Below are 24,512 nucleotides of genomic sequence, written 5' to 3' on the forward strand. Positions count from 1 at the left end.
ATTCAGCTAAAAGAACTTCGAGATATACATTATTCATGCGTTTACTGGAATATAAAAATCACACCCGCTTTAGGATCATAATTTCTTTTCTAATATCAAGATTTGTGTCCAGCACTATTTTGAAGAAGAACATGAAGATATATCATTTTGGCGCATTTTCCAGTAATGCGCCACGTAACAGATACGTTCAAATTAAATTAATAGTGTTGATGAACGAAATCATACTCACGTTAGGAATAACATCGCGGATTACGCCATCATTACTGTAATACAAATTTTAAATAAACCCACGACTTCTGTTGATTTTCACATATTTATTCGCATTTCCTATTAGAAACCTGGCCATCTACTCGTCTAAAGAGAAACGTTTTTAAATGTAATACCAAACAGCAGTCGTAGTAACTTAAAGGATTATATAATAGCTAAAAGAGTAAAAAGGACAAGATCATACTCACTTCATGGGATAATGTTGTGGGTTACAGAATCATTATTGTGATATAAATTGCAATAGTCTATTTATTCTAGTTCTATTTAATTCTATTGATTTCATGTTTTCGAAAGCTATTAAAACATTATCCATTCTTCCACAAACATTGGACGACTTTATACCTTAACAAGATCTATTCAATATATTTTGATGTGATCAACCTGTATGGAAACGCAATGAACTTTTGAAATAAAAGGAAAGTGAATTTGTTCTTGCAGATGACCCAAATCCGACATTTTTAAAAATCAATTCTCGTAACCGCCACCAGTTATACATATTGACATTTGTAGTAAAGCGTCAAAACTAGGTCTGTTGATGGGCACTTCCTGCAATTTTTTTACCCCACAATCCTTAAAACGCTATATTATTCATTTCTATGATCAATTTTAGGATATACCTTTGGTCCCTCTACTTTTCAAAGTATAAAAGGACAATACAAATAGTGCAGCATAAGGTTTACCGTATAGTAATAAATATTATAAATAGTGCATTAAAGTATGCGTCGTAAATGCCTTAATAGAGATCCAAATTTTCGCAATGCCATTTTAGATATTGGAATTTAGAGCATTTAGAGCCTGGATAAATAAATGGAAGCATGCCAGCTGAAATGGAACCTGTGCATATTTATGATCCGTATACCAATCGTTATACTAAAACAATGAATTTTATCGCACGACCATTGAAATAATTGTTGTCTTCACATCAGTTTAAGGAAAAAAAATGCGCGCGTAAGCAAGCAACTATTTCATTTACTTAGATATACCTCTTTGTTTCTCTATACTTCCTTTGCCAGAATTAAAAAAAACGGTTTCATACGGCAACGAATATAAAAAATGTCATTAAAATTACGTGTATAATAATAATAATGCATTTATTTTCACGTCATAACAACTTAGAAACAAAGACTGAGAGTGTAATAAGGAGACAAATGCATATACCTAAGCTGTATGGTGAAATCTAAGTATATATAATATAAAATAAGGGATGTTCGATTGAGTGGCACACAAATATTTAGTAAGTGCCCAAAAAAGTTAATCAATACAGGCACGAACAAATTTCACTAGATAACAGGGGAATTACGGGTGTAAAGGTGGGGTTAGAGAAGATTAACAAAGGCGGGTTTAAGGAAGGCTATAACGTAATCTTTATTGCGAGTTAACAAAGGTTAGATGAAATCTACTCAAAGGCGTTAGTCCCGGCGAATATAAAAAGGTGCAGAAGGAGCGTCTAGGCAAGCTTAAATTAGATACTACACGTCTTACAATTTGAGTGTAGGATGCAAATCAATTTATAAATGTTCAACGTTACAAGACTTTAAAATGATTGGTGACAATATCATTTGAATTACTTATATTCTGAACGTAAGTAGAACGTCACGATTCCAATTCCTTTGTTCGTAACGCCCTTATTCGATAAATCTTCACATATCGTCGACGTGATGCTGTTAACAACGTGTGATAATGTTAGAATTAAAAATGCTAAGGAAAAACTGGCTGTATGAATGCCAGCAATTGTTCACGAGACATTATTTGTACGCTAGATTTGGTCCAAGATGAAAAGATTTGTAATATAGTGTTGTGTTATTTTGTTTTAGTTGTAACTTGAAAGAAATTATAGAGCGTCTGGATGTGACAATTTTGTTTAGTTCAATTAATTAACCGGGGGGGTTATTAATAATTTGAGACACAGGATTGCGTAAATTTCATGTTATAGTTTTGGTTCAATTTCTTAGAAGTGTTCTGTTTTTATTTTATTCCTAGAATTTTTTTCGATGTAAATTTCTTTTTAAATTTTATTTGCCGTTAACGAGGTATAGCGCGAAGTAGAGATAAGGTTGTCTTCGCAGAATTGCCGGGCGTACGTGCCGTTTAGCAAGAAGTTGAAAAATCGACGCTTCGCGTGATTGGCGGGCGGGATGTTGAAGAAAGGAGAAGGGCTTTTGGCTTAAATAGAAAATTTTTGAAGAGAGCGGGGCTTTTTAGTCGTTACAAAGCCAACCGGCGCTTCTTCGGTTACGTGATTTTTGAATTTTGTGGAAGTTTCTTGCGTAGTGGATCCAGGTTTAGTTAGAATTTTTGTCTGCCGTTTAAGAAGAATTTTTGAAAAGTTTAAGAATAACTGTGGGTACCCGAAGAGAGAAGACGTCGGTGTTTGAGTGTTTGGTTTGTGGGAAAATTTTTTTGTTGTGATCGTGTACGGATATCTCTTTGTATCAGAGTACGTTACTCGGACAAATTTTAAAGTAAGTAGTAGTTAGTGGTTTGTTTTTGTCATGTTTTTTTTTTGTAATGTTTGAGTAATTTGTGTTTTTTTTTGTGTGTCATTTATCTGTTTAAAATTGTAACAATTTGTAAAACAGAAATTTACGCAATTTTTTGTCTGAAATTAAACCAGTCCTTGCAATCCAGGTTTTGTTTATTAGAGTCAAAGAGAGGTAATTGTCGGCGTCTCTTACTTTGTTTCAAGTTTATTAAATCTGGGGGTAAAGTTTCATATTGGAATTTAAGGGAGGTATTAGCCACCGACCTGGCGAGGTTGCTACCCCCTTGTCCGGACGAAGAAAAGGGGTGGTCGGACTCATTTTACGGGCCCTGAGATTTGTGTTTTTAAGAGTTTGTGTGGGATTGAGCTAGTAAGGGTAAGTTGTGTGGGTATCTTTCAGGCTTAGGAAGTTTACACAACAATAGTTAATGAAACGTTTTCGCAAACAATAACAATATACCCTGAGTAAACAAACAGAACAAGACGTCATAAACTGGACTATCGAGTATAATTAATGTATAAGATGCTTTATCTGTCAGAATGGCTATGCTTTTCATGCCATTTTTTATACTAGAATCTGTGCTAGAGAAGCAACACCATCCTGAAATGGGTAACATTTACGAAAGCTTAACTTAGATATCATTTTAAATTTGCAATGGAGGTTATAACGAAAACAAAATTCGCTAATGTAGCTACATAATAAATTCATAATTCATCGGTTGTAGTGTACACATACGAACATCGAAAGTGATAGCACAGAAGAAACCTCCAGGGATTTATTTCGCAATTCAACGTAAACTTGGATATACATTTTTGGGGTAGCAATTATAAAAGCGGACACGGTAAAAAGCGAACCTTGTATAAATAAACAACATAATAAAAATGATTTACGAACTGAGATGGATTATCCATCCGTTTGATAAAGGTCCGCCTGTTGAAATGAAAAAATCACGAATCGTAAAAATGTAACAAATCGATTTGCTTTGAAATAGCTAGAAGCACCGATTTGGAAATTAAACTTTATGCTCTCCAAACCAAAGTTATAGGTAATGAATAACCCAAATCTATGCCAAATGTTAAAATTATCTACTGGCAAATCTGCATTTGCAAAATAAGTTTAACGCTCCAATTGCCATATCTAGGATCACGGTATGGTCAGAGACTGTAACAAAATCTCTGCGGTATGGTACGATAAGCTGGGTTGATATGTATATCGCATGTAAAAATGTAAAAATTGGGTGGTAGAGGAGATCAAAACAAGCACTTTTTCCAAATAAACCGAGGGTCCACCGTGTTTTTAGAGTCATCCTCTAAAAAGTGGTAAAATTTGCATTTCTTCTTTAATTTTTTCTGAGCAACCACGAGTTACAAAGACTGGTGGCTGATGACTGGGGTTTTCGAACATGGAAATCACGAATCTGAATTCTTTTTGAAAATTCGAAAAAAAGTCCGCCAATTCTTGGCCGGACAATGAAAATGGAGATAATTCCACAAAATTTGTTGTGTACATTCTTGATGAGTTAAGGAACAAAAGTTGTACTTACTGATTTTAAAATTGGACCTTCGGTTCACAAAGTGTCCCCCGCTTAACTAGTGAGTCACCTAATTTAGCAAGTGGTTAATTGAAAATGTCGCAAATAACAAAAAAATAACGATATTATGATTAAATCATATTAAAAAAATTCGATATGTCGATCATGATATTGAAGTCTACAAATTCGATTCCAAGATGTAGCTTGTGCGTGGCCGCGGGTGGTGGGAAAATGTTATTTGAGTTCCCTTACAAGCAATAAATATTATTCAAAGTATCATAATATCGACTTAAATAGTTAATTTTTTGTTATTTGCGACATTTTTAATTAACTACATGCGAAATTAGATGACTTACTGGTTGGCGGCGGATACTTTGTGAACCGAAAGACCAATCTAACTGAGTATAACTTTTGTTCGAAAAGTGATTTTATAAAAAAACTGTTCGAATCGTGTGTGTTTAGAAAATTACGACCTTAATCATTTCTGTAGTTCCTTTAGCGATTATGGATTCATATTGCACGCCACTTGACGCGGAGGAAGTTGCTTTAGCCGCGGTCGAAAATGTACTTCCTAAAAAGTCAAAGGACAATTATGACTATATTTTTATTAAGCGGCAGAGCAAAGCTTTATAGGGGAGCCGACGGTGTCCGTCTGTCCGTGAACACGATAACTGTCAAACGGTTGGACCGATTTGGTTCACAGTTTGCACAGTTGATGTAAATGCCACACGTAATAAGCCTATTGAAAATGGGAAAAATCCAATGACCGTAGGGGCATACTGAAGTGCTCTGCCGCTTTTTTGGATCCGCTTTAGGGGTTCAATTCTGTTAAAATCAGAAGGAAGTATCAACGCACTGGCTAAGGCTAGGTGAACCAATAGCCTAATGTAAATAACAGTAAATTGTAAAAGAAAAACGATGTGGTACTGGTATAGGTACTGAAGTATTTTAATGCTTAGACATTAAAATACTGCACTGCCGCTTGTTCTATTGTTATAAAAAGTCTTTAACTCAGAGTTTGAAGAAAAAATATCTTGACACCGTGAAGTCAAACTTTTCCACCACCACATGTTAAAAAAACGAAGTAGGCAAAGAAGGGCAAATCTCAGTGCTGATATTTCAAACTCGAATGGTCATGTATAGGTAGTATCATGAAAAACATACCGAAACGAACACACTGTAGGTATTGAATACAATAATAATAAATGCGTATACAATTTAGATCCGCAATTGTATTTATTAACGTTTTGCTTTGGTTAATGTAATCACACCCTCTATAATATTTAAATTACTTAGTTACACACAACATCCCAAAGTGTATCTCACCGGAACAAAACCTTAATCTTCCTGTTGCAAATTTAATCACAGACCTTCTCGGTGAATTTATTCATTTAACACCAACTACCCCTACTTTTGCAAGACCGTCTTTCATTAATTAAGCTCACAAGTATTCTACTTTCAAACAGTATAAATTCTCTCTAATTTATATCCTTCTCTAAATCAAAAGGGGATTAATGCCCTTTTATATAAAGGTAGCTAATGAATAATAAAATATGGAATTTCCTTAAAGTAACTCGAAGTGTTTACGGGTAGATCGTTTAATATAATAGTCGTAGTACATTGGTATTAGTAGAAGGCTATTATGCGTTTAATCTAACTTTATTTTATATACTGAATGTATTAAATCTTATTTTAGATCGTATTTTATATTTAATGCTAATAGTGATTGAGTTGGTTCCATCAGAATTTCTCACAAATATCGCAAGTTAACCCGAGTTTGTTTAAATCGGCTCAGCCGTTTCGAAGATACAGAGTGTTCTTTACGGAAACCTGTGAATACCCCCCACCACTTCATTTTTAGAGATACAGGAAAAATTGCCGAACAAAAATTGTTCAGATTATCGTCAACTTCAAAGACCGGACATTTTTTTTCTTAGGTTAATATAGCGAAATTCACAGAAACATCACTTTTTTAGATTCCAGATTGCAGTTACGCCCCCTAGCGGTCATTTCAGAAACTTAAAAATATTTTCCAGGTTTTGCTCGTGGCCGTTTTAGTAATATATTTTTTTACCGCAAGCCTCTACGATGGATAGATTCTCAGATACAGTACCTCGCATTCTTAGTTGGCCACCATGTGTTTGCACGTGTGACTCCTTAAACGATTCAGCGGAACTGGATGGATTATCACTTAGAACTTAGATGCCTGTGGTGCAACAGGGACGCTATTTAAATAGGCAACAAAAACTTTAAGATTTTCTTTGCCTCTTGGTGAAAAAATAATTAAACTATGTTAATTAGGTGCAGCCTTACTTATTAACTATCCTTGAGATCGCTTATAATTATAATTTTGTATTGCTGTCGCTTTGAAAATTGGTACGCATGTTCTTAAGGAAATAAGAAAGGTCGCTATTGTTTCTCAGCTACGTAAGCTATCCGGTCAAAAAGTTACAGCCGAAAAACGATTTCGAGGATCGTTCGGTATTGTGTTGTATCGGAATATTAATGTATAAAATCGAGGCCACCTTTTTCGATGACCCTGTATTTTATATTTTAAGCCTAAGTTATGCACTAACTGCCTCACGCAGCACGCTTGAGCCCAATGTTCAAATTCAAGCCGATGTGTTACGCACTTTTGAAATATGACACCATTACTACTTTTCGTCTGTTTAAAAATAGACCAAAAGAGGTTTATACCTACTTATAGTCGGAGAATGATAACGTTTCCAAAGGCCATGTGATTCAAAAGAAAACCCAACACAGAAGCGACGAGAAAACATGACAGAATTTGTATTCATATATCCTCAACAAATCGTTGTGATTCGTATCCTCCCCTTATAGTTTCGAAAATTCAAATTTAAATCCTACATCGGTCGAATAGAGTGATAACACAAAGGAATTACCCCATACGCGTGTAAAGATCCGTAAGTGTGTTTTACGGTAACCGAATTTTATTTAATACATTAGATTTCCCGGTTGAAAAAGTAACAAATTTCCACAAAACTCCGGAGCTCAAATCTGAGTAAATGCGGCAAATCCCTAAACCAAACCCAGTTTAGTAATACAAACGCCGAACCGCATTAAATTTTCTCTATGGCAGTAAAAAAACCTGTTCTATTATTTTTCAATCCTTTTTCCGTTAAAGTTCGCAAATATACCTACCAATAACGAAGTATTTTTCGTTTGTAAAACAGGCACGGAAAGCCAGTCATTTTACATGGAGATCATATCAAAATACCGCTCCAAGCGAATGCTAAAGCTACAAAGAGATGTTAATTAAAACAGTATGTACAGGCATTATGGTGACAAAAGGGAAGCTTAATCCTTTAAGCTTTTTACGACTACTATCGTTTCTAAATTTCATTTAGAATAGCTACATCTGATTAGAAATATATCACGGATTGTAACGTGCAAAGGAAATTAGATTTTCTTACATGAAGCTACTTTTGAAAGTTGGTCGGTTATTTTTCAAAAAGGGGATTACTCATCAATTATGGATGTTGAATATATTCGCTTACAAATTATGACGAAACTTGCGCCAAGTGTCAATGCGTTATAAAAACGACTGATCGGAGAAAAAAGTTGTTATCCCGTAACTATGCATAGTTGGCTATGGGTTGTTTTTTTTTAAATTATCTGTCACTGCATGCTATTTAGTAACTACGGAAGCTACGGAGCAGTGGATTGGTGAGCAACGTGCTTTTGTGATTAAGTGGTACCTACTATAACATTAACAAGTTAAAAAAGTAATCGTAAACTATTTACAAAAAGCGCATTACCACTTGCATTCATTTCCCATTTGTAAGAAGAATCGTAAAAATCCGGTCAGAAATATGAAAGATAGTGTTGCATAGGTGCAATCCATTTTTGAAGTGCTACCTCAATTTGAGTTTATAAGAAGAATTTCATTTTAATGCTTTCATAAATAACAAAGTTGGCACTACGCATTCGCAAACCTAAATTTTGATTTTCCTTTGTTCCAAGTGGCTATGTATCAAAGTTCATTTAAATGCCTCCATAAATAAAAAAGTTGGCACTGCGCATGCGCAAAACCAAATGTTGAAACTGACATTAGCTTTTCCTTTATTCCCAGTGCCTATGTTTAAAATTTCATTTAACTGCTTCCATAAATAAAAAAGTTGGCACTGCGCATGCGCAAAACCAAATTTTGACACTGGCGTTACATTTGCTTTTATTCCAAGTGGCTATTTATCAAATTTCATTTAAATCCCCCCATAAATAAGAAAGTTAGCACTGCGCATGCGCAAAACCAAATTTTGAAACTGGCATTAGCTTTTCCTTTATTCCAAGTGCCTATGTATAAAATTTCATCTAAATGCTTCCATAACTAAAAAAGTTGGCACTGCGCATGCGCAAAACCAAATTTTGAAACTGGCGTTAAATTTGCTTTTATTCCAAGTCGCTATGTATCAAATTTCATTTAAATCCCTCCATAAATAAGAAAGTTAGCACTGCGCATGCGCAAAACCAAATTTTGAAAGTGGCGTTAGATTTTCCTTTATGTGCCTATTAGACCGGGAGGCAGCGTACATAGTAACTAAACCATAAGCGACAAAAAATTCGACAATACAGGCTGAAAGTACGTTGAAAACTAATAATAAAATCACTCGTCTGCGAGTCGTAAGTGGCAGCATTAACTTGGGGCGGCGCTGAATAGGTGACTTCTTTAGGTGATCAACTAAATTACCAAACTATAAGGGTCACGGAAAAGAATTGTATCAAGAAATCCCATTTCTTCCATAGTTTTTAAATATGCTATGGCAGACGATTTCAAGTGCAGCGTTGGTAGCGAAAGACGCCCTCCAATGTAGGGAAAACACCCCTGAACTAAACCATAAGGGCCGTATAAAAATTATACATAAAAAAACCTCTTTTTGTCACTGCTTTGAAATATATCCTGGCAGACGGTATTAAGTGTAGCTTTAATAGTGGCAGACGTCTTAGAAGTTAAAAAATTTAGGTATAGTAAATCCCAGCGAGTGCGAGCGTGTGAGAGATAAGCTCGCGAGAGCATATCCAACAGAGATAGCGATAGGATACTGACTACTGAGATCTTTCAAACCATTTGATTCTAAACTTCTGATTCACATCGTTCCATCCACTTCAATCAAACGGATTGTAGAAACTCAGACATTTTTCGGTGGCATTCGCCCAAATTGCGATGAACTAAACCATGAGGACCATACACAAGTCATACAACCGGTAAATGCGTGGGAACCCGGTAACGCGTTACCCTGCGCGTTACACACATCAACACCCAAATTCACGAACATCTCTCGAAGATTTATGAATTTCTGCGTGTTATTGGAAAAGAGACCTACTTCCATCTATACCTTGATGGTAGCGTCAATTTTACATTTCCCAAAGCAATAACAGCAATATCCATATCGGAAGCGCTAATAATGACTTTGCTACTTGTTGGTAGTTTACCAAGATGGTAAATTATTCGAGAATCTGCCTCTTAGTGACTGCAGCCCAATTTAGTTGTTACCACATCATCTTCCCTTGTCACAAATTTATAGCACTTATCTTCATATGTGGCAAACACAACTTTCCTTCCAAGTAAAGCGCAACAGGTCTTTTTTGCCTATGAACGGTATAAGTAATCTATAAAAGAGGCTTTGAGCTATCATTGCGAAGTGGTTTTGTGAAATTTGCAGGCTGCTTCTGAGTGGAAACAGAAATTGAGTAGGATTGTAATCTTTCTTTATTTTGATCCCAACGATCATGTTCTGCGTCCTTCATGGAAGGGGTAACTATCTGTCAAAAGTAAGATGTACTTCTCTCGTTGACACAGCACAAATCTTGCCGAGGATGTGTTCAGAAAATCGCTCAAAGGTTTACCGGAGATCTTTTGAAAGATGCAAAAGAAAATAATTCATCGATTAAAACAACATCTACAACTGGCGATGCACTAGAAGCACTTGAAGAAATCATACTTCCGAAAAAGTTTCAGCAAAAGAAACTTTGTCGATTTTAATCATCGATCCATCAATGTTGCATAGAGACAACGGAACTGGAGTCTGAGGATAGTTTAGAACGAGCTGAAGATCTATATTCTTTTCTCTTCAAGTTTTCTGTTTCTCAGTCTGAGAAGAATTCAAGAAATACCGACAATCTTATCGCGAAATAAACAATTTATTATTTTCCCTAATTTAATTCGTTTGGTAACTCCAAGCGGTGCGTAAATCTATAGCTATCTCTGTTCGTTGTGCTCTCGCGCGCTTATCTCTCACACGCTCGCACTCGCTGGGATTTACTATACCTAAATTTTTTAACTTCTAAGACGTCTGCCACTATTAAAGCTACACTTAATATCGTCTGCCAGGATATATTTTAAAGCAGTGACTAAAAGAGGAATTTTTATGTATAATTTTTATACGGGCCTCATGTTTTAGTTCAGGGGTGTTTTTCCCTACATTGGAGGGCGTCTTTCGCTACCAACGCTGCACTTGAAATCGTCTGCCATAGCATATTTGAAAACTATGGAAAAAATGGGATTTCTTTATACAAATATAGTTTGGTAATTTAGTTGATCACCTAAAGAAGTCACCTATTCAGCGCCGCCCCAAGTTAATGCTGCCACTTACGACTGGCAGACGAGTGATTTTATTATTAGTTTTCAACGTACTTTCAGCCTGTATTGTTGAATTTTTTGTCGCTTATGGTTTAGTTACTATGTACGCTGCCTCCCGGTCTATACAGGGTCATTCTTGACGAGCGTCAGTTAGAAAGATATGGAAAACCTTTGAAAATTAAGCTGAACTGATAAGCCCTTTAAGGGTTTTGGCACATGATGAATTGAACTAAAATATTTTCAAAATGGCGCCACTTCCGGAAATACCGGAAGTAGCCATCAACTTTGTTGTTTTAAATAGGGGCCCCCTATTTTTTCTACATTTTCGGATTCTACCTCGAATTTGGAGTACAACGATACCCCATAGTTGACCCTTTGCTCCAAGGGCTTCGCCGATATTCAAGTTTTTGTGTCAAAAATTGAATTTGCAGGGGTAACTTTAAAAATTTATTATTCGAAAACGGTGAGAGATATTGCAAAACAGTTTTCAATGCTTTATTAAGGAAAGATCAAATTTTCATATGGTATGCGTAACCGTCTAAAAAAGTGAGACTACGTCACTTTTTCAAAGCTCTCAACTTTTAAACTTTTAAACATCCGTAACTCCATTTTTTCAAATGGCACCCCCCATTTTGTTCTTCACCCTTGTTTTCCTTTTTCCCAGACTTTTAATTTGAAGCAAAATTTCAAAAGCTGCTTCAAACGGTTTCCGAGATATTCCATGTTTTAGTTACTTCTTGTGGAAAGTTGATAAAAAAATTAAATCGCTTGATGTTATTCTTTTGTTTTTATTATGATGTTTAAACGTCAAATTTTCGCTGCTTTTCCTGGCAGCTATTCGATTACATTCACCGTGTATTAATATTAAATTCAAAAAATCTTCATTAGTGTAACCCAAACGAGCCATTATTGACGAGAAGTATAAGTTCAAGCAGCAAAAATTTGACGTTTAAACATTATCATAATAAAAACAAAAGAATAACATCAAGCGAATTAATTTTTTTATCAATCCACAAGAAGTAACTAAAACATGGAATATCTCGGAAACCGTTTGAAGCAGCTTTTGACATTTTGTATCAAATTAAAGGTCTGGGAAAAAGGAAAACAAGGGTGAAGAACAAAATGGGGGGTGCCATTTGAAAAAATGGAGTTACGGATATTTAAAAGTTTAAAAGTTGAGAGCTTTGAAAAAGTGACGTAGTCTCACTTTTTAGACTGGTTACGCATACCATAAGAAAATTTGATCTTTCTTTAATAAATCATTGAAAACTGTTTGCAATATCTCTCACCGTTTTCGAATAATAAATTTTTAAAATTACCCCTGCAAATTCAATTTTTGACATAAAAACTTGAATATCGGCGAAGCCCTTGGAGCAAAGAGTCAACTATGGGGTATCGTTGTACTCCAAATTCGACGTAGAATCCGAAAATGTAGAAAAAATAGGGGGTCCCTATTTAAAATAACAAAGTTGATGGCTACTTCCGGTATTTCCGGAAGTGGCGCCATCTTGAAAATATTTTAGTTCAATTCATCATGTGCCAAAACCCTTAAAGGGCTTATCAGTTCAGCTTAATTTTCAAAGGTTTTCCATATCTTTCTAACTGACCCTCGTCAAGAATGACCCTGTATATATCAAATTTCATTTAAATACTTTTATAAATAAAAAAGTTTGCAATTCAGTTTATAAATTGTCGGCGCAGTGTGAATTTTGAATCGATTCGACTCAACTTTTGGCAATGCGTATTATACGGCTGAAGCTATGGCCATTGAATTTCATGCAATTCAGTTCATAACTAACGGAAATGTAAAAGCGATCGGACATTTCTAAACAAAGTTATCGTTCACACGGACAGATAGATAGACAGACAGACAAAGGAACAGACAGACAAACAGACAGACGACAGACAGCAATCCAAATTATAAACGATCTCTAGGATCGTTAATAAACGGCAAAAGTGTAAAATTATGGAAGATATAAAAAACGGTTTTTTGGTTTTTTTTACAATAACTTTTTTAGCAATAAACGCAGAAAAAATTCCTTCCTTGGTGCAAGCCTCGACACCATAACGAACCAAATAGCGAAAAAAGTAGAACAATAGCTTTTAAGATAAAGAACTAGTCGCGTCTCAACGAACGAGCGGGGGGACAGAGACGGACGGACGGATGGACAAAGTGGCCACAATATAGCGCATTTTTCTTATTTTTGTGGAAATGCGCTAAAAACAATAACTGTGTGGTTGCGGCTCAGCTCAGTCACTTTTCCGACTTTATTTCCAAATTTGTCGACACGGCAGAGTTCCTTCGGCTCGCTATAAAGGAATGGGTTCGTAAGTTTGAATAAACAGGTTCAGCTGTCAATGTCAAACATAGAGGATCAAAGAAAAGTGTAAGAAGGCCTGAAAACAATCGGCTATACCAACTAAAATTGTCGTTATTGGAGTTCAAAAAATCCACAGAAGCTCCACGAACAAGCATTACATAGCCCAAAAGTGACGATATGGTGTACGATGTGTTCAGTGGAAATTAATGGGCCCTACTTTTTTGAAGATGAGAATGAAGATGCTGTTTCCATTAGCTTTGTGCGTTACACCGGTATGGTAAACCAGCTTTTGAGTCAACGTTTGAGCAGATTTCAACATAATAATCAAACATGGTTCCAGCAGGATGGTGCTACTTCACACACCACGCAACATGTTATTTCCAAACGAAAGGGCATTGACTGGCCGCCAAGGTCACCAAACCTAACGGCTTGCAATGCATTTTCAATTTAACTTTGTATATTGATAAAAAAGTTTGCCAATCCGTACATGAAGTGCATGTCCGCGTATTCCGTGTTAGTAAAACGTGCCATAGTGTTTATTCACTTGATACGCGTCGTTGCAGACGGGATTTCGTGGGTTTAAACAAAATTCTGATCAAGTGTCAGCCACATATCGCCGCCTGAGATCGCTCCGTGTGCACCGCCGGCCGGTTGGGTTGCCTACCTACAGGCGCGAAATTCCAGAAGGTAAATTTGGCTCTGGCACCCTTATTTTAGATTTCCGACCCCAAGTGTCCTATATCAAAATACTCCCCTACGCACCACCTACACTCCCAAACGGTGGCAGGTACTATAGGAATCACCCTGTAGATAAGTGACCAAGTGAATACCTGTGTGAGCGGATTTGTGTCATACGGCACCTCGTATAGTAAAGCGAACGAGGTTTCTGCTGGAAACACGAAATATAACAAGTTAAAAACGTGGTCACTCTTGACCGAAAAAAGTGCATTTTCCCCGCACATAATCAGTAATAACTCGAAAAGGAAGTGACTAATCCAAACTAATCTTTTATCGTTCTAGTTTCGGGGCTGAGCTACAACGTATTAAAAAACACAACGAACTGGAGGACCAGTAGTGGTACAGACGGACAGATGGACGGACAGACAGGCGCACAAAGTGCGAGCAATAGCATTCGCTTAAAAACACAGAATAGAAAAGTTAGCCGACGCATTTGTGCCCGATTAGCATGAGATCCCTGTTCTCAAAATCAATGCGGTACGAAACAAAATATTTCATCATATACAGGGTGGTGACTTGTGTAACGCATCATAGGGATTTCAATGTAAAATTCATAACATGCCATGGCTCCCCAAATTATTTTAGAGCAAAAAAACTATTAAGGTTTTTTGTAGAAACAAATTTGTTACGTCAATCAACCGTACTAGTTTTCAATTTTTTGCATAATAGAGACAGAAAATTGGAAAAATAAAACCCCATCTATTTCAATAATCTGTGATGCCATGGAATGTTATAATACAAAAACTGCGCCAATATCCGTCATGCCATGGAATGTCGGCTATAAAACAAATCAAATTCTATCAAAAAGTATTATATTTAGAACAGCGAATTCAACATAAAGAAAGACCAAATTACTAAAAACGGTTTCCTAATATTACAATTTACAATAAATGTTCGAATAAGTCAATAACTTCATAAAATCCATTTCGATCTGCTGCTAATTGATAACTGGATATCTGTTTGTTTTAGAAAATTCCATGGCATCGCAGAATATTGAAAAAGATGCGGGTTTTATCTATCCAATTTTCCGTCTCTATTATGCAAAAAATTGAAAACTAATACCTACGGTTGATTAGCGTAAACCAATTTTTTCTACAAAAAACCTTAATACATTTTTGCTCTAAAATAATTTGGGGAGCCAATAATCGCATGTTATAAATTTTACATTGAAATCCCTATGATGCGTTACGTAAGTCACCACCCTGTATATCACTCGTCATGTTAGAAAGGCGTTATTGTGCTAAGATGAAAACAAATATGAATTTATTCTCATCGAGAAATGAAACAATACCAAAATACCCTGCAAAATACAAAAAATATTTTTGGAACTCATTTCATTTCTGGAAAATATCTACTTTTCAAGAACTATTTTTCAATAAGTGGGAGCTTTTTCAACAATCTTACTTTCCTTTAAGAGAGAAAATTGACGGATTAAAAGTTTCTTTACTGCTCAAACTGAAGTACATATTCAAAGTACAATACTCGTTAATCACTTTGGATAACCTTTCTTAAGGATTAAAAACTTCTAGCTAAAAGTATATACTTAAATAATTCCCACCAAATGAAATTTACGTTAGCAGTAAATTAGACAATTATGAAAGGAAATTATAAATTGTATGAAAATCCCGAACAAAATAAAGTTTGTCGCAAGCTGTTACAATCTTGTTTTAACGTTTTTTTTTCTGTTAACGCCTTTAGGTTCAGAATTTATATTAGGCCATTAAAGTTTACCTCTTCCTCCATGTCTGAAGTTTCAGCTAAATGGAAGTAAGGCGTTACAATTTTTCTAACACTGTAAACTAATAGCATGCACATCGGTGAAAAACAAGCAATTCTTTTGTAAAGTCGGTAATTTTGTTCAGAATTTTTAAAGTGGCTGTACGTGAGAAATATTTTCGGATCAATGACGTAGATAATCAGGTGCTATAGTGACTTGGTGATCAACTCAAAGAATTATGTGCCAAGGGCATACAACAATCAAAGGACAATGGGAAAAGTATATAAATTTTGCTAGGGGTTGTGATAAAAATAATGCTCGTTTTACATTGTTTTAGTAAATCGTTTTTGAGTTAAAGAAATTTGTCTCTTTATGATCCTCGTATTAATTTAGATTGTAGCTCGTTTAATTTATTGAGAGAAGTTACGTAACGGCAAAACAATTTTTATCCAGAATTTCCCTTCTGTTAAAATATGCAAAACGGTATTGTTTTTCGGATTTGGGCATAACAATCGAAAAAATTCTTGATACATTCTGCTTTAACCGACCAAGTTTCAATAGCAACTTTCTCAAATGCGAAACGTCGCAGTGACCATCTGTGGGCACCATCTTGTAGAGCTTAAAAAGTGCATATGAGGAAGTTTTATTCGTTTTTTGATATTTCTTCAAACAGGGCTAGAAAACAAAAACGAATATGGTTAATTTAGGAATTTTTCTATCTTCGGAAATGGGAAATTCCGAATGTTTATTTATCATTTTACTAAGCCTACAACTATTTTCTAATTTGACCAACGGCGTATCTCTTATGGTTTCAGATTTCCCCATGCTGTTGATTCAGGGCTTGGACACACTATGCGTGTGAGAGAAGGTAATGAACCTGGCATTTCCCAAGGTCATTGCCGCGGAATTTCCCAAGGTCGTGACCATGAGTTTTCCCAAAGTCATTGTTCCGGGGTTTTCCCAAGATCATTCATCTGGGATTTGCAAGGTTGTTGTCTCGGGATTGCTCTGGAATTTTCTACGGTCTTGGCCTTAAACGTTGGTCCAAGGACATGGGATGGGCTTAGATCCGGGATCAACGTTATGGCCTTGGATTCTTGATCAAGGCAAGCAAATGCCATAACATTGATCCAGCATCCAAGGCCATAACTTTGGAGCAAAATTCAAGATCACGACGTTGGAAAACCCTAAATCCCGGGCCAAAGACCTTGGAAATTCCCAGATCCGTTGCCTTGGAAAATCTCGGGACAATGACCTTGGGAAATCCCAAAACCAGGGGATGTCATATGACCTTGGGGAAATCCCGGGACAATACCCTTGAGAATCCCACGGTTATGACCTTGGGAAATTTCGAGACAATGGAAAATCTCAAGGTCATCACTTTGTTGGATATCATATGACCTTGGGTAAATCCCGGGACAATACCCTTGAGAATCCCACGGTTATGACCTTGGGAAATTTCGAGACAATAAATGGAAAATCTCAAGGTCATGACTTTGTGACGTTACTCAATCCATGATGGCGGAAGGTGTCTCTGTTTTACTAGTAATCCATAAGAACTGAGATCATCGCAGGTCTTATTTGTTCTGTTTCTCCTGCATATACGTCTTTCGCTATAAAAAGCGGTGCACGTCATTGATTTATGAATCAATTTCAGACAAGTTTTCTATAGATTTCGCACACTACTTGTTTTTTTTGGTACATGTTGCAGTGTTGCAGCATATGTCTGAAATTGATACACAAATCAATGACGTGCAACGGTTTTTATAGCGAAAGACGTATACCACTGATACTATACGCTACATTTTAGAATTTTAGATGTCCGATTCTACGATTCAAATTTTAAGCATGGACTGTGCGGTGTAGCGGATAAGGCACTAAACCAAGAGCACCTCGGCTTTATTTTTAGTCGCGCCAGACCATCTTTGGCGTTCTCTCGTCTGTGCGGTCCCCTCAGGCTCTATATAATGCTGGGGCCCATATATGAGGTAAAAACGGCTAAGGTATCGCATTGCCAAAAACCGCCAAGGATAAATGAGGTGGCCCTATCACACTTAGACACAGGTGTTCATAAAAGTGAGACACTCAGATTGGTACGGTTGCGTGGTTCTTCTAGCGGTTGGCAGCTGACCAGAAATAATTACCGAAACGGACATTTCACATAAAGAAAGATTGAGAGAAAAGCAATCTATCGACCACAATTCATGGAATAAACAGTTTACCGACTGATATCTATACAGGATGTAACAATTAAGTTTTAAAAAAAAATTGGGCGTAGAGAGGACAAAAACAAATACTTTTTCAAAATAAATTAAAGGCCCAAAACCTTTCATTTGGGTATTACGCCCACAAAGTCCTAAATTTAGCTTCATTTTTTCGTAGCAACATACATACAGAAAGATAAAATTCACGGATTTTCCCGGGTTTCTGAGTATGCCTTTTCTAATTTTGTAGAAAATGTAAGTACTCAAAGGTCCTACCCCAAAATGGGCGTTCAAAACGAAAATTTTAGGCCCCAATTGTATGGAAAAGATGTTTGTTTAGTCACCTCTACCACCCATTTTTAGCGCATTTTTGCAAATTTATTTGTAAAAATTATCAAAGTCCTCGTGTGAGATCGAAGGGACTCAGCGCATTTTTGTGTGGCAGATCAGTATTCTATTAGCCACTTTCGACTCAACCATCAATAACAGATCTTGTCGAAGGCTACTACATTCACTAACCGTTTCCCACTTTCCGCGTGCACCCGCAATTCGCTTTTAAAGTTAAAATCGGGTCGGGGGCTACCACATTCCCTTTGACGGTAGCCACTTCCGACGTCCCGTTCACCCGCAATTCGCTTCTATTGGCGACACGAGAAAGAGAGACAGCGATTCGAGATTTACGAAACGTTAAACCGCGTGAGTTCGCAACGTAAGGTGAAAGGCGCCCGAAGTTGACTACTTCTCGAAGACGCGCGCGCGCGCCTCGCAAAAGGTCGTTAATTTCGCCCCTAGGACAAAAAACAAAATTCCGCCACGCAGGAGTTGTGCGCGTTTACAACATCTTTCCGACGACACCAATTTGAAAAGAATCGGACCAAAACTGTAGTAGAAGATAGGAAAAAACTGAAAAACCTTCACGTTAGTATACTACGCTCGAGGATGACGCCCAGATGTCGCCAACCCCACATCATGTAGCCATGTCCCTAAGGTTGACAAATTTCACGGCCTTGTAGATACACGTACACCCGTTGCCTTTCTACAAGAGTTCTTCTACGCGCCCACAATTGCTGCCAACCAGCCAGCCAGCCAAAGTGAGATTTACAAATAAATTTGCAAAAATGCGCTAAAAAGTAGCTTTTAATCTCACTTTGGCTGGCTGGCTGGTTGGCAGCAAATGGGGGCGCGTAGAAGAACTCTTGTAGGAAGGCAACGGGTGTACGTGTATCTACAAGGCCGTGTAATTTGTCAACCTTAGGGACAGGGCTACATGATGTGGGGTTGGTGACATCTGGGCGTCATCCTCGAGCGTAGTTTACTAACGTGAAGGTTTTTCAGTAATTTCTACTATAGTTTTGGTCCGATTCTTTTCAAATTGGTGTCCTCGGAAAGATGTTGTAAACGCGCACAACTCTTGCGTGGCAGAATTTTGTTTTTTGTCCTAGGGGCAAAATTAACGTCCTTTTGCAAGGCGCGCGCGCGTCTTCGAGAGGTAGTCTACTTCGGGCGCCTTTTACGTTCCGTTACGAATTTTGTTCCGCAGTTTAACGTTTCGTAAATCTCAAATCGCTGTCCTCTTTCTCGTGTCGCCAACTCTTTCTCGTGTCGCCAATAGAAGCTCGAGCAATGAGAAGAAGAAGAAAAATTAAGTACTATCTTGTGGAAGACTTTTAGCGAAATCCACCAAAATGTGGGGGTGAACGAGACGTCGGAAGTGGGTACCAACAGAGGGAATGTGGTAGCCCCCGACACGATCTTACTGATGGTGGAGTCAAAACTTTATACGCGAATTGCGGGTGCACGCGGAAAGGGAGAAGCGGGTACCGACAAAGTTAATGTAATAGCCTTCGACAAGATCTTTTATTGATGGTTGAGTCAAAAGTGGCTAATAGAATACTGATCTGCTACACAAAAATGCGCTGAAGTCCCTTCGATCTCACACGAGGACTTTGATAATTTTATACATACAGTGAGTTTTTTTTAAATGCGAACATAGGAGTTTGCATGCAATGTAATTTGAAATTTCCCTCTGTTCGATTTAAAAAAAAACACATCAATCTATGAGGTGTGCGGGGTTCACATTCCCAAAACGCGCAACTTGTGTGACTATGAACAGCAACTCATAGTCTTTATGATTAAGAGCACTCGGTAAGTTTTTTTTAAAGAAGCCATGTGAGGCCATAGCAACTTTAGGATACATTTTTCTTAAACTTACGATAACTTCACTTCACATGGCACGCGCTGACATCACAATTTATTGTGAGCCAACCTTCAATTATTTGTAGGTCATGTGCACCTGTTATTCTACTAATTTGATTTATTCAATACATAAATGAAGAAAATAAGAAAATAAATAACGCAAACAATTACAATAAATGTTCGAAGTGTCCTCCTTGACATTCTAAGCAATAACCTAACCGATTTCGTAATTAAAATGGACGGCGGTATTTTTAAAAATGTGACAGCTGTCAATTGTATCTACTACTCATTTGAACTACTCAATAGATTGATGTGTTTTTTTTTAAATCGAACATAAGGAAATTACATTGCATACAAACTCCTATGTTCGCATTTTAAAAAAATTCACTGTACCTTTTCTTTCAAGATAATGTGTGACAAAAATTTCGTTTTATCTTGGCTTACTCCTATCTAAATATCACCCAACACTTCTTTTGTGTTTCACATTATTGCATAAAACTACTACAGCCGCGGCAATAAAACGATGTCCTTATTGGCGCTAAAACGTCGCATTTTCTGAAGTTAAAAAAGCTGCTAGTGTAAACACTTTTGTGAGAAGTTGCGACAGCAATGGCTAAGGCTAACCCAACTTGCCCGACAGTTTATCGCGACACTTATTGCTCACAGTGTAAATACATGTGGAAGTTTCTCCCGCGAAATTGTCGCAAGTAACTGCTAGTCTATCTGCGCCTTTAAGGCGCCTCAATAAGTATGCTCCTTGATCGGGTTCGGTCCATGAGCCAGCCAGCTGGGATGATGTTCATCGGTGAGTTAGACAAATTGTTAATTCTTGCAATTGTGGTGTTTATTTTCACGGCTCTAAACGTGTGAAATGTCCATGTCAGGCTAATATAGTACCAATCCATCATCTTTTTATTGTCGAATTACGCTAAGGGCGAGTTTACAGTATATTTGTCACATTTTATTAATTGAATTCCCACCAATGAGATTAATAACTACAGCAGCAATTTTACACAGTAAAAACCATGTTTGTTGTAAATGTCCTCAATAACGTGATATGATGATAAATCAAAAATTGAGGATTAGTTATTACCTACATAAGTACCATTTCCGGCAGAACACTTTAATTAATAATTTTTGAGCGAGCTGTTCCGCACTATATACAGAAAGAAAATAATTAATATTTAGGTAGCATTTTCTGGCTTTTAGTTATTTCCAGTCTAAAATGATGTTCATAAAATATGAAAATTACGTGAGTATGGTCGTTTACGCTGCACTAAAATGGAGATTTTTAGAAATTTATTGCTACAAATGAGTGGGTATATTTTCGTGAAATCATGTCGCATTGGCCGTTGCCTATAAGCTATATGGCTACTTTAGTTCATTTGATTTACTTATCTTATTAGAGAACCGAATAGTACGAGTCGGTTTTCAACGGTTTCTATGTGATTGATTGAAATTTCTTCTGGTAGGTATGGGTTCACCTTAGAAAACACAAATGACGCCCTTTAATTTACACTATAGTCCGTTTTTAAACTAAGAGGAGTGATTTAAATAGCGCCCGCGAAAAATCTGCATTGTGATTGGCTTATACGGCGCCGTTTTTACACAGACGCAATTTGAGGATCTTGACAATTCAGTTGACATCTGTATTCGCTGTGTCATTTACAATTGTGTTATTCGTATTTTATTTAATTTTGCCTTTTTCGTGTGTTTTAACTCTTGTTCAAATTTCAATTAAACAATCAGTTCTTATTAGAACTAAACCGGGTACCTGTACTTGATTTTGTTGGTGCAAATACTTCGAAATATGGATTCCACGCCAAGTACTTAGTAAAGCGAACATTTCACCTGTAAAAAAGCGTACGCGTCTTAATTTGGGGGATTTATCGATCTCAGAAAAGCAGTGCATACTCGACTTATATAAACAGATGTTAAATGATGACCCTGGCACAAAGATAGTTACCATTGTTGCAAAAATTGATGAAGGCGCAGGTAAGAAACGAAATACACATTAAATGTTAATTTAACATACACACTTTTTTATATAGGAATTGCAAAATCCACGGTTTACCGAATAATAAAGGAGTATAAGAAAACGAGAGCTGTAACCCACCTTTGGTATCGCAATTTGACGATAGCATAAAATCATCAGTTCGTCAAATTATTCACAACTTTTTCTATCTCAATGAACTTCCCACGTTGGACAAAATCAATAGTCGTGAAGATTTATCACAAAGTGTCCTTCATCTACTTGAACGTGACGACATAATAAGATGGAGACGAAAGCATTTGAAATCTATTAAACAATATAGGAACCAAGGACGAGTCATATATTACTTAGATGAAACATGGTTAAATGAAGGCCATACAAAACAGTGTGGACTGATGATAACGTTCGTACTCGACGACAAGCGTTTGAGGATGGATTGTCTACCGGTTTAAAAAATCCTTCTGGAAAAGGGAAACGTCTCATTATTTTACATGTTGGCTCTGAAAACAGTTTCGTAAACGAGGGTCTACTACTTTTTGAAGGAAGAAAAACTTCCATTATCACGAAGAAATGAATGCGGAAGTGTTTGAAGAATGGTTTGCATCTTTCTTAGTGAAAATTCCTGAAAATGCTGTAACTTTACAATATATTGTAGCTAGCACCTTTTGATTTTATAAAATGATTGCATTTATGTCTACATAATAATTAAAATTTCTTGTCAACCAAATTGTGTAGGGTAAAGTGTATTAAAAAGCCATAAAAATGATCAACACTGCATTTTTTTTATAATGTATGCCTTATGTAGTAGGCAACCAATAATGCACATGTGTACGTATGTATCATACTTAAAACAATTGCCCAAAAGTTACTAAATTTAGTAACTTTTTCGGATGTAAATCAGACTTTTCAATTTACTCCTCTTAGTTTAAAAACAGAGTTATAAGTTGTGTTAGTACGACTTCGCGAAGAAGAACGCCTATATCATACGGGCACGGCTTTTATACAAACATGTTTTTGCTTCCAGTTTGTAATTATTTATTCAGTACCTACTCCGATCTGAACGTAGTGCAACCCCAAGAACGGGAAACAGTCATCCATGTATACTTTACATATATGTTTCTTAGGGTTGTTAGTTGTTACGGTAATTTCATGTTGTACATTGTTAGATCAGTTGAAAATTAACGGCATTGATCACGAGTGTGGACACCGGTGTAAATTAATGAGAAGTGACCTACCTAACCTCAGAGTAAGAAATAAAGATAGAGTACGCTATATATGATCCAACATCTCAGTCAATTAGAGCTTTGAGAGGACGAAAGTAAACATTAGTCAGTGGCGTACGGTTTATTTATTTTTATGGGCAACAAAGTTTATGTTTTGTTTACATGTGCAAGTGCAAACGTAATAACTTATCACTAAATACTTTTGACCAAAAGCTGTATGTGTTTGAAAGGTCCTTATTGATCTATGATTAGGTATGGTGATACTTCAAGGAGGGAACTTAGAAGGAAATCACATTAAATGCGAAAATTCCCGTATGCACGTCTATGACTTCAAAACACATACCTACCGATGAAAGGTTATGTTAGGTACTACAATAATTCCACAAATAATACAGCTTTTCCCCATTTCAAAGGGCACCCATAAATTAATACACCACAGTCGAATAAGTCCTGCACTATAAAAACGCCTAAAAATTAAGGATGAACAAAATACCTCTCAACGGAAAACAGTTAGGTACAGCGTTGCCGTTGTGATGCGCTAATCACCATAAGTTTTCTTGTTACGCCGTTTAATTGTAAGTTAAAATTCTTTCGGTTACTAAGCTCTTATAAGCGTCTAAAAATCCATTTAGATTACTCCAGATGCATATGTTATTAATACCTATTCCCTTAAAAACACTCGTGAAATGTGACAACTTAGCCTCCTGCAATGTTAGTAAACAAACGAGATGATGGCACGCATAGATAAGCATCAGCATCTCTATCTTTATTTCTTACTGTGACTTTAGCATAACCACAAAGTGAATCCAGTTTATTTATGGTCGATGCAATGTACAGATTAGGTGTATATGCTCAATCTATCACACTTCCACTGGTAGAGTCTTTATGGAGTTTTCGCTTGATCTTTCAGATGTAGGCAAACGTCTAAACAATGCTTTTGTGGTACAAAAGGATCTTACGAAGGCGGTATCTTTCATCAAATAGACAGTACGGATGCCTGTGGAGCATACGGATTAACATTCACGTGGTTACACTCATAGAAAGATAACACGAAAATCTTTGAGGGAATTCATAGAGCGAGCCAGAATCTAGAGCTTTAAAAAATGAATAGATGGGATGATTGGATTCTTGCAAAAAACAACACAGAGGCAGCTGAAAGAAGAGTTAAAATGTTTGCTTGAATCGCTCTTCCCTGAACCAAAATCCCTTAGTAACTCTTAATTTTATACAAATAATAGGTA

General features: G+C 36.6%; 1 protein-coding gene and 1 long non-coding RNA gene across 4 annotated transcripts in view; one reads left to right on the forward strand and one right to left on the reverse strand.

The window, feature by feature from the left end:
* LOC116166506 (syntaxin-binding protein 5) overlaps positions 1-24,512 on the reverse strand; it is a 67,171-nt gene that overhangs the window by 36,856 nt on the left and 5,803 nt on the right. The gene's annotated exons all lie outside the window — the stretch shown is intronic.
* LOC116166507 lies at positions 21,716-22,818 on the forward strand. The gene is made up of 2 exons (XR_004144329.1): positions 21,716-22,050; positions 22,107-22,818. It is a non-coding gene; the product is annotated as an uncharacterized LOC116166507 (long non-coding RNA).

Source organism: Photinus pyralis, unplaced genomic scaffold, assembly GCF_008802855.1.
Source record: "Photinus pyralis isolate 1611_PpyrPB1 unplaced genomic scaffold, Ppyr1.3 Ppyr1.4_LG3b, whole genome shotgun sequence".
Classification (NCBI taxonomy): Eukaryota; Metazoa; Arthropoda; class Insecta; order Coleoptera; family Lampyridae; genus Photinus; species Photinus pyralis.